This window comes from Myotis davidii, unplaced genomic scaffold (genome assembly GCF_000327345.1).
Source record: "Myotis davidii unplaced genomic scaffold, ASM32734v1 scaffold1166, whole genome shotgun sequence".
Classification (NCBI taxonomy): Eukaryota; Metazoa; Chordata; class Mammalia; order Chiroptera; family Vespertilionidae; genus Myotis; species Myotis davidii.
In genome coordinates this window covers 1,160,667-1,168,591 of record NW_006296539.1, presented here as the reverse complement: position 1 = coordinate 1,168,591, position 7,925 = coordinate 1,160,667, and positions in this window count along the sequence as shown.

Genomic DNA, 7,925 nt, shown 5'->3' with positions numbered 1-7,925 from the left:
CTTTAATTACTGAGCTTATTTTTACAGATACATTTGGAAGTTTGTTAGCATCTGATTCCAAGTTTTGCAGTTATCTCTCTATGTCTATGTTTTTTTTTTTGAGTCAGTTAAGTTTTCTATATTATTTTATATTACTTTTGCTGGTCCAGAGGATCAACATTCTACATATATTCTACGGTAGTTACCATTAAATTTTAACAAAATGTAATCTCAATTACCTCTCTACTATTAAATAATACAAGACCCTGGGATGGTGTAGCACATCAGCATCCTACCTCGTGTTGCCTTATGTATTGTTGTCAAGTATTTTGGTTCTACTATGATTTTCACCTGCAAGTTAGTCATCATCAGTAGTTTTGTGCTTTATTCAGATGACCTATTTGAAATTACTCACATGTGTACCACCTTCTTTGCATATATGTCCTTTAGAAAAAAATTTTTCTTTGTGAAATAAATTATTTGATAAATCATTTATTAAAGTTTTCTAGAAGGAAGACTTCTATGTTTTTAAAAAATTTTTTTCAGAGAGTAGATTTACCTCACCCTATTCTTTAATGGTAGTTTAGCTGGGAATATAGTTTTAGGATGATAACTAAAACTCTAGCTGGGAGCTATTTTACTATCTTGGACAACCACTGCTACTGTCAAAAATTCTGTTTTCAGTCTATTAAATGGAAATTAAACATACACGTATTGCAAGATAAGGTAAATATTTATTGAGATCATTTTAAATTTGAGTTAGTATTACATTAATATTGAGTTAAGTTGAGTAATACATTAATATTAAATTAATATCATTTCTGGGCATGTGAAGATGACCTTGATACTATCCTTACTATTGAGATATTCCTGCGATAAAGTATAATGAAGATAAATCTACAAACATATAGTTTGTACAATTGGCAAACATTATGATTGAGGTTTGTGCATTGTATTCAGGTAGAATTTAGAAGCATACATTTGGTGAGTAGAAAGAGTCAGATAATATTGGCTGGAAAAGAAATAGGAGAGAGAAAACTATATGAGCAACGCCATGGGTATCCTTATGGAACTATAATGTGTTTTTCGTAACTTGAAAATAACATAAAAAGTACTAGGTGTCTGACATAAAGCTTGTGAAATATCCAGGAGCCAAGTTATGGAGAGAAAAATGCTAAAGGCCTTACTGAAGAAGGTACACATCTGGGAAATATTTAGCTCATAAAATTGTTCGACTTTATAGTTGATTGGGTGGCAACTGATGGAGATAGAAAAATCTGCAATCAATTCCAAGGTACTTGGTCAGTTGATAAGAGCTGCACTCTAGTTATACCCCTTAAAGGCAGGGGGTATATCTCCTGGTTTACCCTTCAGGAGCACAGCACCTTGAAGATAGTTGATGTTCAAAAATGTTCATTGAACATTTGTACCATGAAAGGAGTTTGTAAACTACATTTCCCCCCCTGGAATACTGGTGCTGTTTATTTGGTAGTTGAATATCAGCATAAAAATTACAACTGTGGAAATAACATTAAAAAGATTATTTACTTGATGCATCTGGAGGGATTGAGCAGTGAAAAATATATATGGACCCTTATGAATACAATATCCAAAGACTACATAAACATAGGACTAAATTTATGATCATGAAACTAAGAAATAATGACCAACATCCTGACCACAGAGAATTTTGTTCCCATAAAACTTGCAACTTAACATTCTGGAACATTTCCTAATAAAGAATACTTGATGACTCATGGCAGATGTTTATTATCTAACAAGAAATGAAAATTGAATGGCTACATGGACAAAAATTACAGTAAATCCTAAGAAATAACCCCCCAAATGGGTGCAAGGTAACAAAGTCATTGTATGGAGAGTGAGATTTCACTTATGATAGGTGGTTTAGATGTTGAAAAGACTGAAGGTGAAAGATAAATTTTGTTTGCAGGTGAATAACGGTCTCTAAGTATTTCAGTGAAAGGAGTGAGAGAGTGTTGAGTAGGGTGTGCTAATTTATTCAACAAATATTTAGAATTGTTTATGTTCTTATTTTCTAGGCTTCACATAAGGGCTTTTGGATGTGAGATTAAATACTAGAAATATGAAGGAAATCACAAGGAGTAGTAAGTGGAACAATGCATAAGGAAAAAAGAGAATGTAGAGTTGGGTAAGAGGGGGATATTTTGGGTATCAACCATAGAACACTTCCAGCTCTGATGGACTAACTTATATCAGTGCAGTCCTGCGCTAGTGATGTCTTAATGTGCTGAGAGGACAATGTAGGCACATAACAGCTATTAGAAGGTATTTAAAATAGCTAAGGCAACAAGAAATGGAATGTGCACGATTTCAAAAAGAAAGTTACACAGAGGTGAGCTTGGCTCCCCCCTCCCCACCTGCCCCCGACATTTTCCTTCAGACTTTTAGCAATTCTTAGGTTTCAGCTGAGAGGTTAAGAAAATGAGCAGAGTTCTCAGTAGCCTCGCACTGCTACCAAGGCAAATTTGGAATTAAAGGTCCCCCAAGAAGGAGGGAAACTAATAAACTCCTCAGGATGAGTTGAAATCTATGAAAGACAGCACTTTATAAATATAGGCAAACACTAAATACTCAAGCCTTTACAGATTGAAAACTAGTTTCTGATCAGCTCAGTCCCCAATTATATTAAGGTGATCTACCTTGAGATTAACTGCCTGCCAGAAGAAAAGGTACATTTTGGTAGAAATACACAGTGAAAAACCATACAGAAAAGAAAGTGTATCATATGCTACATGCAGAGTCATGGATAAATATCACCTACATACTTTTTAAAAAGAAAGGTCTTATACTTCTACTGAAATACATTCCCAAACTGGCAAAACTCAGCTATAATTTTAGATATCATATAGTGGTTTGGGGAGGAAGGAGGGAATATAATGACTGCAAGGAGATATGACTGACACTTCCAGAGCACTGTTAATGTTACATTTTTCTTGATGGATGTGGTCAGTACATGGGATATATGCCTTGTGAAAACTCGTTAAGCTGTACAATTGTAAATTTTGTATACTTCTCTAAATATGTATATGTATAATAACCTTAATTAAAATTTTAAAAAGTTGTTACATATGTATATGTATCTATGTATCTATGCACACATAAACATACATATTTGTCTTAAACACAGCATCAACAATTCAAAACATTTGGTTTGGGTCGGCCACCATGGTTCATGGTTGAAGGTCTACCTTTGAACCAGATCACTGTTCAATTCCCAGGCAGGTTGCATGCCCTGGATGCAGGCTCAATCCCCAGTAGGGGGTGTGCATAAGACAGCCAATAAATGATCCTCTCTCATCATTGAAACACAAAAACATTTGGTTTGTTGGGAGACTGTTTTGGTTTTTTGTTTTGTTTTGTTCTTTTTGTAAAACTGTTATTGTTACAGTCTTATTTATACAATAAAGATTGCCTTTTTAAAATTAGCTCTTATGAAATCTCCATTTTTTTTTAATTCAAGGAGCCACTACACTATTTAAGCTGTTATAAAGGCTTTTGCTACAGCGATTTATTATAAGTATTTATCATTTTGAATCTGTGTATCTTATCTAGGCTTATTCAGGAAAGGAACATAATTATTTAATCAACCCTAAGATTAACATCTCTGATAAAACAAATATTAATTTCAAGAAAGAGATATATCAAATCCTGCAAACATGTTTCATCAGTTGACTATTCCTGTAAACCATTCTTTAAGTGCAGTATAAGAAGGTTAAATGTGTATTTCATTTCCCTTAGGAAAATACTTATAAATAATAAAAAAAGACCTTAAAGCAAGGCAATGAAAGCAAAAAAAAGAGAGACCAATTCATATTTCATATATGAACTTTATAGAATCCACAATATAATTGCCTATATAGTGATCAATTTTTCTTATTGGGTATCAAGTGAAGATAATTGAATAAATTACAGTACTTGATTTATAACACATTTATCTACATATAATCTAATTTTAAATAAATATTAAGATTTTCTTTGTTAATTATTCATTTTCAATAATGTGTAAGTACCTGAGAAGACACCCCCCAAGACAAAAGCTACAACCTTTGACAATGACCTACATCTAACTAGTATCTATCTCAACACATCTGCTTTCCTTCCCATTCTAAAGTGATCATTGTCTTGAACACTGTGTCCATCATTCCTTTCCTTCTCTTCTTCAATAATACTACTGAATCTACATATGGTTCTACTTATTTATTGCTGAATAACAAACTAGCAAAGCTCTCTACCTCATTTCTACTGAGACCAAGGGGAAGGTGGCTGTCATGCCTAGTATGGCCCAGTAAGAATAAAAGGCCCCGTCTCTAAGCCTTGTCTGACAGCGCCCCGGTATAGGGGTGAGGGATCTGGGGACAAGCTAGTAAGTGTGGAAATGTAGACTTTCCATTCAGCCTTTGCTGGGTAGTGAGAGTGTAGCCACACATATTTCTGTAGTGTTTGGCTGGAGTGGAGCATTTATTGTTTAAAGTCTTATGTTTTGCAAACCTGGTTTGTTCCTGGTCCATTGGCTAAAGTAAACAGACTTTTGTTGGGGCTTTCCTTATCTTTGTCCATTGAAATTCCCATATTTATGGCTTCTTCAGGTCCAATCTACACTAATAAAAAAGAAAGATGCAAATTGACCATACCTTCACAACGCCCACCAGCCAAACGGGAGTGAGTATGCAAATTAACCCAACAAAGATGGCGGGTTAATTTGCATGCACAGGTGTGGAGCGGCTGGGGGCAGGACACTTGCATCATTGCAGTGGCGACCACGCAGGCATTCTGCACCACCCCAGCCTATCTGGGCCTCTGGGCAGAGTGGGAAGTTGGCAAGGTGGCTCTAGGCCTGAACAAAGGCAGAAAGGTGGCTCCAGCCAGAGCGAAGGCAGTGCCGGCAGCCAGGGGAAGGAAGGCCCATTCTTGCACGAATCTTTATGCATCAGGCCTCTAGTCTGTACAAAAAAGAAAACCTGGGGAACTCACCACTATGTCCTTCCTGGCACCCCAAGGTCCTAAAAGTTCCATCTTCTCTGCACCTTTCAGAGTCTTATTATGTTTAATATACATGGGTTTTAGTTGTACTTCATATGGTAAATCAGAAAAATAATGTATCTACTTCATATTCCTATTAAATTATTAAGTTTTTTCTACTTTATCTAACTTTCTGAATTTTTTTTACCATAAAGTTTCCATGCTATTTTATCAACCTTTTAATGTCGAAAGGGTCTGTCATCTCTTTCATTCCCAATAGTGGTCATTTTTGCTTTCTCATTATACTTGATGTGATTAGTAAAAATTTACCAATTTATTTTTTCTTTTCAAATAATCAAATTATAGAGTTGTTAATTTCATTGGCTATATTTCCTGGGTGGACTCTATTACTCCCTATTCTATAATTTCTTTATTTTGATATTTTATTATTTGAAGTCATTGATTTTAAATAACATAAGCCTTAGACATTTTCACAGCACTATGCAACAAAATTTTTTTATCACTTTTATTTCATTATCCTTCACTTAAAAAATATCTCCTAATTTCATGTTTTTCATTAATTCATTAATTCATAAGACTTTAAAGTGTGCTGGTTAATATACAAATATTTGACACTTTCTAAGATATCTTAATGGAATTTTAATATATTAATATATTTCAGTTGTGTTCTGGGAAAATTTTTGTAACATTTCAGCCTTTTTAAGTATAGGAGACACATTGATCAGCATATTATCTCTCTTAGTGAAGGATCTGTGCTCTCTTTAAAATTACACATTTTTGTGGTTCTGAATGTAGTACTCTTTATTACTTAGGCTATTCTAGTTGCCTAGTTGATAGTGCTGTTCAAGTCTTCTATAACTTTACTCTTAATATTTTTCTTTGTTATTCTATCTGTCCCTGATAGAGGTATTTTAAATCATCTACTGTGGTTGTGAATTTACCTGTTTATTCTTTAGTGTTTATTAGTTTGCATTTCATGTATTTTTAAGCTTCATTTGATGTGCATAATATTTAAGATGATTATGTTTTCATGATGTATGTCCGTCTTTATTTCCAGTTGTATTTTTATGTAAAAATTTACTTTTCTAATATTTTATAGTCATACTAGCTTTCTGGTAAAGACTGTTTGTATAGTATTTTTTTTCATATTCAACTCCGTCTTTACAGTACCATTAAGTACTATATGTTTCTCGGGGTAGAAATAGGACTTTTAAAAGGCTTTCTGGAATATTTTCTCTATTTGATCTCTGCAATTTACTGGTTTGTTCCTAAGTTCTATGTATTCTACTATTCATTCTATTAGTGTGCATTTCAGCTACTATATTTTTTAAACATTATTTTTATTTATTGGGGTGACATTGGTGAATAAAGTATACAAGTCTATAATACATCATCTGTATATTGCATTGTGTGTTTACCACCTAAAGTCAAATCCCCTTCCATCACCATTTATACTTCCTTTACTACCTCCTTCCAACCCACTGAACAAACAAGAAAAACACACAAAATCTCATACACACAGATAACAGTATGGTCAACTATCACTGTCAACTATCACATTTTTATGCCTAATATTTTTCCTTGGCTTCATTTTTCATGTTTTTTGTTTTTGTTTTATATTTGGAATAACTTCCCTCATGCCTTTTAATACCATTATTATATTTTTGCCCCTCTAGTGTCATCTTTTTGCATAGGTTGGAATTTTTAATCCAATATGTTCTTTGGAAATGTTGGTGTTCCCTAATATGTTGTTTTGGGTCATTTTTACATGACAACACCATTTTTTTTTCTATTAAACAATGCTTATGGGGAAGGGCAGCCTCAGATATTGACAGCAGCAACAGCTTAGGGAGTGGCAAGTTGATGAATCTCCACAGGGTGGAAACCTCAGATACCTATAGTATCAGAAAACCAGTCCATTCATTACTCCTGCCCACAGACATCTCTCAGGTCAGATGTTCAGCTTTTGCTCCCAGAGAAGCAGCATTGGAGAATAACTCTTCAGTTGTCACTCTGGTCGGTTTAGAGAAAACCACTGTCAGGGATTAATTTCATTTCCCCTGGCTTCACACTGCACGGGTTTCTCGATTGCCCTCATTTTATTCCTCTGTCCACAAGGACTAGTTCCAATGGCTGCAGGTATACAGACAGCATGTGTGTTCAACACACAGCAGGCAAGCAGCAGAGAAGCACAAAATATATTCTATTCTTTTATTCTCTCACAGAGCTACCAGGTGATGATCTTTCCAAGCCAACCACACACAGAAGTCTGCAAATGACCTGACCCCAGTCCCACATTCTCTGGGGGAATCTTCCAGTTTTCTTAAAAGTCCTTCTGGAATCAAAGAGAAAGACAGCTGAGCCATATCATCGATTTGCTTGAAATCATTGAATTTATTTTTTTAATCTAAACAAGATATGCATGTCTTCTTTTCACATTAAATTTACCTGGAAATAGATCATTCAGTTGAGTGGGTTGTTCAAAATCCACTTTTTAGTATAAAAGTTAGCTGTATCAGCCTTTTTTCTTTTCCTCTGTTTCTCTATTTTGCATTTCAAAAAGAAAGCAGAAGTCCAAACCAAACAGCTACCATGTCTTTAGTTGTGAGACACTGTCACAGGAAACCCCACAAGTTGCTGATGGAGGGTTATTTTGAGATCATTTGAGTGAGAGGGAGATCCACCATCTGAAGAGAAATTGGAAGGCTCAAGTAAATATAAAACTTTTTGTGGCATTTTCTCCAGTTGCAACAAAATAAAAGGTGCCTGGATCAGTTAAATGTCTACGACTGGCAAATAAGTATGTGAAAAATGCTCAGCATAATTTATTATTAGGAATTGCAAATTAAAACAATAATAAAATACCACTGCACGCCTATTAGAATGGCCAAAACCCAGAACAATGACAACATCAAATACTAGCA